The 9,964-nt window shown below is 46.7% G+C and overlaps 1 protein-coding gene across 11 annotated transcripts in view; it reads left to right on the top strand.

Annotated features, from left to right (window-relative positions):
* The window catches only part of ZMIZ1 (zinc finger MIZ-type containing 1), a 607,902-nt gene that overhangs the window by 370,666 nt on the left and 227,272 nt on the right, over positions 1 to 9,964 (top strand). The gene's annotated exons all lie outside the window — the stretch shown is intronic.

Below are 9,964 nucleotides of genomic sequence, written 5' to 3'. Positions count from 1 at the left end.
GGGGGGGGGGCGGGGGGGGGGGGGCCCCCCCGCCCCCCCCCCCGCCGCATGGCTCCAGCCCCCCCTGCTTGCCTTCCTGGGTGCAGCCCCCTGCCCATCTCCCTGCTCAGCTCCAGCCCCACTGCTCAGTCAGTGTCCAGCTCCAGCCCCGCCACTTGCCTCCCTGCTTGACTACTGACTCCTTGCTCAGCCTGTGCCTGGCTCCAGCCCCCCTGCTCAGCCCGCATCTCGGTGCAGCCCCTTGCTCACCTCCACACTTGGCTGCAGCCTCCTCACTCAGCTCCAGCCCCCCTGCTTGGCCCACAGCTTGCTGTGGCCTGCTCACATGCTCCCTACCTGGCTGCAGCCCCCTCATGTGCTCCCCACCCAGCTGCATGCCCCCCCTGCTCACTTCCCACCCAACTGCAGCCCTCCCTCATGCTCCCCACCCAGCTGTAGCCTCCTTGCTCGCCCCCTGCCTGGCTTCAACTCCCCTGCCTCTGCAGCTTACCAGCAACAGCAGCCGTGCTCTTGGCCTCATGGCCCAGCGCCTCTGCCTGGCGGGGGGAGCACAGCTCATCCCCAGCCACCAGGTATCCTCATGGCCTCTGCCACAGCATGCTGCTGCAGCCCAGCTTCGCGCGGTACAGGCCTTTGTGCTTTTGGGCTGCTCTGGCCTGTCACCCAGGGCTGTGCGCTGCTTGCAGGACCGCCAGCCACACTAGCCCAGGTCCTGCATGCATGATCCCTGTGCTGTACAACTGGGCATCTTCAGTGCATGCAAGACTAGGGTCGGTGTGGCCAGCGGCCCCACAAGTGGTGCTCAGCCTTGGGTGACAGCCCGGAGCTGCCCGAAAGCACGTGGCCCAATGCCGTGCCGAGCTACAATGTGCTGCTGTGGCCCAGCAGAGGCCACACAGATACCTGGCAACTACAGCCAAGTGACAGTGCCCCCCCGCCGTGCAGGGGGGCTGAGCTACGAGGCCAAGAGCGCAGCTGCTGTTACTGGTAAGCTGCCGGAGGGCTGCAGCCAGGCAGGGGGTGTGCAGGGGGGCTGCAGACTGGCAGGGAGTACGCAGGGGTGGGGGCTGCAGCTGGGTGGGCAGTGCGTGGGGGGCCGCAGCCACGTGGCGGGGAAGCGAGCAGGCCGCAGCCAGCCCCAGGCCAAGCGGGGAGGTGTAGCCAAGCGGGGAGCTGTAGCCGAGCAGGGAGGTGAGCGGGGGGCTGCACCCGGCCACAGGGCGAGGCGGGGGGCTGCAGCCATGCAGGAGGGTGGCCGGCAGACCCACCCTCCCGAGCTGCCTGCCCATGGTCCACCACACCCTCATTAGTCTCCCTCACTCCTCCAGTTCTCCCCACCCCCTACTAACCTGGCATGGAGCCCAGGTCCTGGTCACTGCAGGTAGCGTGCTTCAGCACCTGGGAAAGGACCAACCACAGAGACACTCTTGCAGGCTACCAGAGCATCTCTTTGGAGGACCGAAGGGCTTTGAGACAGTGTGAGACGCACATGTGTGGATGCGCTTCCTGAGGGCAAATACCTAGATCACAGAAACTGCAGTCTTATATGACACTAATTGGCCTCAATTTGTCAGTCCCTGCAGAGAGGCCAAGAACTGAAGGAGTACACAGAACAAACTTTACCTTGTTTTTTGAGTCTTAAAAGCAGATCTTTAGGTCAGGTTGAGACAAATTTGTGGGCCTGAACAAAGGATGTTATTCTGTACCTATTCCAGAGATAAATGAAAAATGTTTTTTTTCCAGAGCTGCCAATGTTTTGTATGCACGGAACTGATTTATTTTTATAATAATCTAAAGGAAAATTAAATTAAGTCTTTTCCAAGGACTAAGAGAACAGTTTTTGGCTCTGAAGTAGATATTTTGTCAGTTAAACCACTTGTACCACACCCAAACACTTCTGCTTTGATTTGGTTACATTACTTTTGTTTCTATAAAACAGTTTAGTGACCAGGAAGGGGAGAAAGGAAGGAAGAAGGGCCAACCTTCCCAGCCTTCCTGGGATATTCCCATTTCTGTTTTCAATGGATGTCACCTGGAAGACAAGTGAAAGCCCTTCAGAGTTTTCATTGCTGTAGGTTACCGCACATGAACACAATTATTTTGTAGACAAAGGAAGGAAAAGTGGCCACCCTGAAAGAGCAGCCTCCTGCTGTGGAATAGATGTGGGCTGACAGCCCTTCACTTCTTGCAGAGGTAGGAGTAGGTGAATTCTGCCTATCTAAATTTGAACTCTGTTGCTTATTTACTTTCACCCACTAACAACTGTAGTCAGGCAAGCTAGCAGCTGCACGCAGAGCATGTACACAGAGTTATAGCTGTTCAGCAGAAGCTGCTGTGCTTTGGGTTTTGTTTATGATGAGTAATATTTTTTCCTTGAAGAAGCTAGCCTGAAAATAGCTCCCTTCGTTTTTCACAGGTTTAGTAATGGCAATTTTAAAACCTTGTGCAACCTTTTATTATAGTGAAAAGAGATTACGTAAACTGGCTCTACCCTACTGGCTCAGTGCTGAGAATTTTTTGCCATCATGAAAAAATGCCTGAACCTCCACAGAAGTCTTGCTTTAAAAACACTAGCTGGGTTCACTGTTAGTTTGGGACAGATCCTCAGCTGACGATGAGCAGATCAGCAGATCTCCCTTAATGGACCTGAGCCATTTGAAAGCTGAGGATCAGACCCACATACCTGTTCTTTTGTGCTGCCATCCCGGTGTACGTGCATTGTCCATTAGCAATCATTGCAGTGTCAGACATTCACCACCTCTCTTGTTTACTCCACTTTCTCCCTAGCCAATAAGCAAAAAAAGTAATGTTGTCCTTGTTTTAAAAAGGTGTGTGCTTTGCAAGACCCTTACAAGGTCAGAAATAGGGAAGACATTGCAAAGAAAGGCAGGTGAGGAGAATTCAGAAATTATTCCCTGGCATTTAGTATCTACACATTTTATAACCTTGCTGGCAGCTAGTGGCCCATGCAGCCAGTCTGAGAGCTGTCTGGTGCACTCTCTGCCCCTCACCCCAACCCCTGAGAAATGCTATAAATGGTATTCTGTGTGGCTTTTTAACTGGATCGGGTTTCAACAGAGGGTCAGCACAGGTTTCTTTTTCCCCAGTTCTCTCTGTTTCTGGGACACTCACAATATCCTTTCTAGTTGATCTCTGACTCCTGGTTCAGAATCAAAGTTTTTGTTTTATCTTTTCTGTTTTTTTCTGTTTGTGTTTTTTGTAACAAAAGAAACAAAATCTGTATATTGATTAACTAACAGGGAAATGAGGTGTATGAATTAAAAAAATAGTTTCAGAAGAAGTTAAAAAACAGAAGATATAGAAATAGTGTACATTAGCTCTTAAAAAAAATAACCAGCCTCTGTAAAAAAACAAAACAAAACACAGTAACAGCTTGTGTGGTCTTTCTGGAGCTCTGATTACTACAATATACATGGGAGTATGTGCTCTACAACCAACGATACAGTTTTTTCAGTGTTCAGTGGGGAAAAAAAACAATAAGCAATATCCTTCCTTGACACATGCAATTAATTAATGACAACACAAAGGAGAGTTGTAGGTGGACTGATGGCAGACTAAAATATTGAGGTATGAAGGCTTTTTTTTTCTTTCCTTTAGGTATGGTAAAATGTGTGAATTTCAGGCTCATCAATGGTGCTGACCCAATAGCCCCTACAAACTGAAGTGCTCTGTTTAACCTTGGGTCTTTTACAGCACAGGAAATGTATCTTAGCCCTGGCTGGAAGGCCCATGCAGAGCTGAAATGATAATTTAATTTTCATGCTGTATTCAATCTATTTCTGGGAGTGCTTGTGAATGATGAAAACTCTGGCATCTTTTATAAGGTGAATATTTACCAACAAAGGGAATTGCCTCTTCTCTTCCAAGCAGCCAAGTATCTTCATTCAGAGTGGAAACTTCCAGGAACTTAGAATCAGGATTCGGTTTGAACTAGCCCCTAGGCAGAAAATAAAAAGACTGCATATATTTCAGGCTGTTTCCTTAGCAGTCCTGCCAACTCCATTGTAATATGTATGTGTGTTTTTTAACTCATAATACACTTACAGTAGTTCAGCCAATTAAATGATGACTTCAGTCAAATATGTTTTGTTCATTTTGCAAAACTATGGGATTGATGATCACTCACAGCTTTAAAAATCTAAATATAAAAAGTTAGAGGTGCTCCATTATAAGGACTCCATGATTTGGTAGCCTGTTTGAACTGACCCTGTGTATAAAGGTTTTATACATCTTTTGCCATGTGAAAAGGTCAGAAAATCCTTTTTTGTAAAAATTGCAAATAAACTGCCCCCTGACATCTTGATCCAGTAGTAACGATTGTCTTCCTGATGCATGTTAAAGTTATACTGAAATAGCTATGTTTAATTCCAGTAACAGGTTAAAGGAAGTAGCTACATGGTCCCTGGTGTCAGGGGTATTTTGCTGTGGTGGGAATGGAGAATGGTGTTTTCACTGCACCAGGGTGCATTGAGCAATACCTCATCAAGCAATGCTGTATCACTCAATGACCCCGACTTAATGGGAGGAGGCACACATCACATTGCTGATTTCTAGAAATAGATTAGCATTTCTCCCCTTTTTTCCTTCAAGAGAGAGCTTGTTGAATTGCTACAGTTTGAATGCTGTATAGTGCCTAGCCAGCCATTCAGCAGATGCATGCTGAAGGTTCTAATTGCTGTGTATTTTTGTTGATTTTTTTTTTCTCTTTCAGATTGGAAACTAACCTTGGAAACACAGTCTCTTTTTTTCCCTTTCGTGCTTGTTTTCTTTTTAATAAATTGTAATTCAGTGGAAAATAGGATTTTTCACATGTTTACAGAACTTGCATTAGTGCAAAACCCTGATTATTTTTTTGTTTGGTTAAAAACCATATCAATAGACATTCAGAAGTCATAAAATGATTCTGGACCTGTGTTTCTACTAGTATTTGATACACAGTGGTACAAATTGATGGAGCAAAGATCCCTGACCTAGCCCCTGCTCCCAGCGCTGCCGCACCTGTATCAGCACTGGGAGCGGGAACTCTGCACTGCTGCCACTTGCCCGCTGGCATGGGATGTGGGCATGGCAGCGGTGGGAGTGGGGACAACATCCTGCTACTGCTTGCCCAGCCAGCACGTGGAGGGGCGCAGGGAGGGGGTGATGCAGGCACAGCAGCACTGGGAGTGGGGGCTATGATTTGCTGCCGCTTGCCCCTTTCCACCCAGAGCTAGCTGTGCCTGCATCCCCCCTCCCCCTCCTCCCTGCCCCTAGCTGGGCAAGTGGCAGCAGGACAGAGCCCCTGCTCCAAGTGTTGCTATGCTTGCATCCCATGCCCCCTACCCCCTCACTACCCCAGCTGGACAGCTTGTCTCAGCCCCAGCCCCAATCCCTTCCTCCCCCACATCCCTTCCCACCTTCCTCCCCCAACCCCAACAGACTTACTAGCTGGAGGCAGCTGTGTCAGCTGCCTATTTAGTCTATGGCCGAATCACCAAAGCCTTTTCCAAATCAATTCAAATCAGTTTGGAGCTTTTAATTGGTCTCCCAATTCAATTCAGATTCGGAGATTTGGTCCCCAAATCAGGCCGAATCTCCTCCAAATCCACCTGAGCTCCTTACCACCTGTTTACACCTGATAGGAGGGGAATCATTATCATTTGCTCACTTGTGGTGAACAAAGCTTCACACAGCCCTAGTGCACATTATATATAAAAGAGCTTTATCTTTTATATTGTATGTATAGATATATGTAGAGAGGGAGATCTATATATAAAGATAGATAGATAGATAGATCTCCAGAGGGTCAAAACTTGTGTTACTGATTGAATGTTTCACTAGAAGTATTGGGGTAGCTGCAGTTCTTCCATTTTTTCCCTTTGAGACTTGTACAGCTACAAATCCTTTGGCAACTTCCTGGCTCAGGTTATTGGAACATCCTGCTTCTGTGGTTAAGTATGTTTAGGAATAGCTTTGCCAGCAACAGACCTGCGGCTCCTGGCTTCTGAAGCACATTTATAGAGTTGCCGATCAATATTCCTGCTACATTAGATCTTTTGTCTTGGAGGATCCTCCATCTCCCAGCCCAATGCACCAGATCAGGCCCAAGTCTCATGGCCCCAAGTGGCATGTCACACCTGTGCCCGTGGCCCCCCCATGCCAAATCAAGCCCCAGTCCCACATGCCAGATCATGCCCAGCCCCGGCCCCACGTACTGAATCAGTCCCCAACCCCCCCAGTCCAGATTCATCCTTGGCTCAAGCGCCATGTATCAGATTGAGTCCCAGCTCTGCATACAGGGCCATGTCATCTGGCCCAAAGGGCTTGAAAATTTGGCAGTGGGGGAGAGTGGCAATGTTACTTGCCACTGGTCCCCTGCTCGCAAATTTCTGGATCCATGGGGAGCCCTGTGGGCCAGGTTACATTGCTTCACAGATGAGATGTGGCTCATGGGCTGGAATTTGAGGACAGTGACTTGAGGTAACCATTTCCCCTGGGCTGATGCTAAAAAGGTATGTTGGTAAATAAAGAATGCTTTTTTTGACAATACTAGAAACATATGCAGGGAATTCTTTCATTAGCAGCAGAACTGCTCTCTGGAGTGTGTATGTGAACTAGCTGGTAACATGTCTCTGACCTTTGTCATCCTGTTTCTGGCTCCTCCATTAAATCACATATGTTTGCCACTTTCTTCATTTCATGTAATTATAAACATTAGTTCTGTAACAATTTCATGGGCTGCAGACAGCAGATAAAATTAACGTCATTTACATGCGTCCACAGGAACAATAGAAGTGTTAAAAAAAAAAAGTCAGGAAATTGCAAAAAAAAGTTGAAGCCCTCTTTCTTTTTACTAGTTTTCTCTTCAGTTAAATATGTATATATTTAAGGAGACACCTGAGCTCCTTACCACCTGTTTATACCTGATAGGAGGGGAATCATTATCATTTGCTCACTTGTGGTGAACAAAATCCGCACTAAACTGTAGGTAAGTTGAGAATGTTGTGTAAGCACATGTGAGGCAAGTAGGTGTGATGAGGAAAAGGGATAGACATGCCAGTGATGGATGTGCCAGTAACTTCAGAGTATGTAAGATTTATAAGAGAACACAGCTTTTCACTATTCATTGCATAGTCAAGGTGGAGATTGTTTCTCGGCATTCAGTTATGTTCAAGGATTGTTAATTGGGTACCGTGTTTGCCTTTTCATTTTTCACTGTTGTGCCAAGTAGATATTCACTGTCTACTAAGCAGCTGATTCATATACCCTATTTAAGTCTCAGGCAGTGGTTAGCAATGTTCTCTAGCAGCAAACCAGAATGACCTAAATTTTGGTCAGAGGCAGGGCAGTGCTAGGATGTGGCTGCTTCCTTCCCCTTGCTGCCCTGCTACCGGAACACCCCAGTCACTGCAGGGCTGTATATTGCCAACCTTTGTGATGAGGGGAACAGTTGCACAGCTTTGTTACATGCCCTGCTTGCTATATGAGAAGGTAACCTGATTTTCATTGGCTTAATAATTCAGTTTCCAACAATGTATTAAGTGTTATCATTTACAAAATGATAATTGTTTTGCTGCAGCTCTTAAAAATGGACATTATGTGAGCCATTCAAATACCCAGACCTGCAAATAGATTACAGTTCAAATTCTCAATGCACATAATTGCCTCAGGAGACTAAGCTGTACTTTGTGAGGGTATTGAAAACATACCTCTCTAGACTCTCATCTGAGTAGAACAAGCTGTACTGGGAGCTTCTGATGGCCCTGCTGTTAGTCAGGGAATCGCATCTCTTCACACCTGTCACTGACAAAGCTGTACTTTCAGAAGTCTCCAGATATAGTCTTAGACTTTTTCAGAATCTACCCCCCAGTTCTTATTTCTAATACTTGTTCCTGCAAGTTCTCAAGATGTCTTACATTTGGTGCCCCCTGCTCACGATAGACCAGTAGTTTCCCAACTCTCTTCTAAGGAATCTTGGGGTTCTGCCATAGGTCATTACTAGGGACTCTGCCAAAAGACTGGAGATAACGGTGGAGTGGGCCAGGAGCAGTGTGCCACCATTGCCGGGCCAGGCCACCTGACTCTGCCTCAGCTCACAGGATAGGGGTAGGAGCCCATGGCAGAAGAAGTGGTATGAAAGGGCTCTGTAACTGCCATAGATCTAACTAGCTTTCTAAGGAGATGAAGGTGATCCTGAAAAGAGAGAGAGCCCTCCTGTCAACCCTGGTGTGCTCCCTCCTGAGAGTGTAGAAAAAGTCTTTGTGATTCTAGTAGAAATATTTTATTTCTATAATATTGTTTAAATGTTGGAGGAAGGTAGCTGGAAGGTGTTGTTGTTTTGAAACAAGCAAAATGGCCATTTGATACACAGCCTGGTATAATAGACAGCTGCTTCCTCAACTGAAAAGGGATAGGAGCAATAGACTGTTTCCTGTTACCCCCTGCCACACATTTTTGAAGAAGAAACTGAGAAGAAAGAGATGTTCCCTTCCTGCAAATATATAAACTGTAGCAGTCAGTGGGTTAGAGACTAAAGGAGGGTCATTTCAGGGGGCAGGATCGCTTCCTGTTTGGATGGAGAGGTTGCAAAGGTAGTGAGGATGGCAGAGCTGCAGAGAATTGGACTTGCAAAAGAAGTGTTTTTCATGGGTTGGTCTCTGTGCCCCTAACACCCTGATTACCTAGAAGGTGGTCCCATTCTCCTGCTCTGGGGATCATTATTTGGCCATTGCTACTGGGATCTCCTATTTTGTAAGAGGCATTATGGCTCAAGAGAAGAGAGACAAAAGGAAATCCCAAAAATCCCATCTCAGAGCTTTGGAGGTTACTCTAGATACCAGCTTATTCTGTGAACAATGTGGACAGGCTGAAATTGGGAGCTGGGGGGCAGGGGGGAGTCAGTGTCAGAAATATGGGTTTAGCTGCCTTGGTCTGTGTACCACAGTTGGTGCTGAGGAGAGAGTGGTGCTACAAGCAGTTCAAAGTTTGGAGCAGTGCACTGGGTAGGTAATGTCAGAGCCAGATGGTTTAGTAAACAAGCATTTTGTTTAACTTAAAAATAAAATCAGAAGGTAGAAGCCAAGGGAGCTACTGAAAGGAAGGCGTAATTTGACTGAAAAAGGTAGCACCATTTTAGAGCTGGGCCAGTCTGGGGCACAAATAGTTCAAGAGACCACCAGAAGTTTCATGGTCTTGAGAGTCTGTGTTCTTACTCTGGCTCCAGAACTCAAGAGCCAACCTGGTTTCCCCTTGCAGAGTGATTTGAATGAAGGGGAGTCCAGAAACACACGAGCAGTCCACTTTTCCCACCCCCACTTCCTAGAAACAAGAGTAAAAATGAGAAGCAACAGCTCATGGCCTCCCTCTTGTAGGGCTGGAGCTTTAATTGATGAAACGTTTTTTTTAATTTTTTTAATTTCACTTTAAAAAGAGTGTCTAAAATAAATCCTGTGAATCACGTTTTTAAGATGTTGCTTTGTGGAGCTCTTAGACTGTATGGATCGTCAAGAGACCGCATTTTTTGTTCTGAAGCAGTCCTATTCTTAAAACTTTACACACAGATAGAAAGAAGCAAAGTCCCTGTGACTGCTACTAAAACACAGGAAAATAAAATGTATGCAACTGATCCAATATATTTAATGTTTGATGTAAATCTGTTATTTTTCAAGGCAATCGGTGTCCTTAAAAATACAGTAAAAAATCATTGGTCTAATGCAGGGGTGTCATACTCATCAGGCCCTATGGAATGGGCTGGATGAGGGTTGCTGGGCTGGTTTGCAGGCTGGATTGGGACAAGTCCTGTGTGCCACATGCAGTGCTTGCAGCACCGGGCCCATCCTGCATGCCACAGGTAGTGTGTGGTGGGCTTGCTCTGCACACTGTGCATAGGCTGGACCCAGCATTGCATACAGCACAGGGGGTCCGGGGTGCAGGCTGCAAGCAGTGTCCCGCTGGACTGGCCCTG

Source organism: Gavialis gangeticus, unplaced genomic scaffold, assembly GCF_001723915.1.
Source record: "Gavialis gangeticus isolate Ggan-Ray unplaced genomic scaffold, GavGan_comp1, whole genome shotgun sequence".
Classification (NCBI taxonomy): domain Eukaryota; kingdom Metazoa; phylum Chordata; order Crocodylia; family Gavialidae; genus Gavialis; species Gavialis gangeticus.
Note: the sequence above shows the minus strand (reverse complement) of the source record. Positions and strands in the feature narration are given on the sequence as shown.